The following is a 235-nucleotide window of genomic DNA, read 5'->3' on the forward strand; positions in this document are numbered from 1 at the left end:
AACCGTGTTTGGTTATTCACAGATCTGTTGTGATCAAAACACCTTTTATTCTTCGGTAGAATCAAATTCTTAACATTCAGGTTGTTCAATTTACACCCCTTATTGTTTATAGGGAATAACAGCAATGTGTTTCTGTATTACAAGATACAGGGATTGGTCAATTACACCTGTTTCCACACCCAACAAACGTCAACACACCTTTGATATATACAAATCACCCTTTTTTTCCCCAGTC

The sequence above is a fragment of the Paramisgurnus dabryanus genome, chromosome 4 (genome assembly GCF_030506205.2).
Source record: "Paramisgurnus dabryanus chromosome 4, PD_genome_1.1, whole genome shotgun sequence".
Lineage (NCBI taxonomy): Eukaryota > Metazoa > Chordata > Actinopteri > Cypriniformes > Cobitidae > Paramisgurnus > Paramisgurnus dabryanus.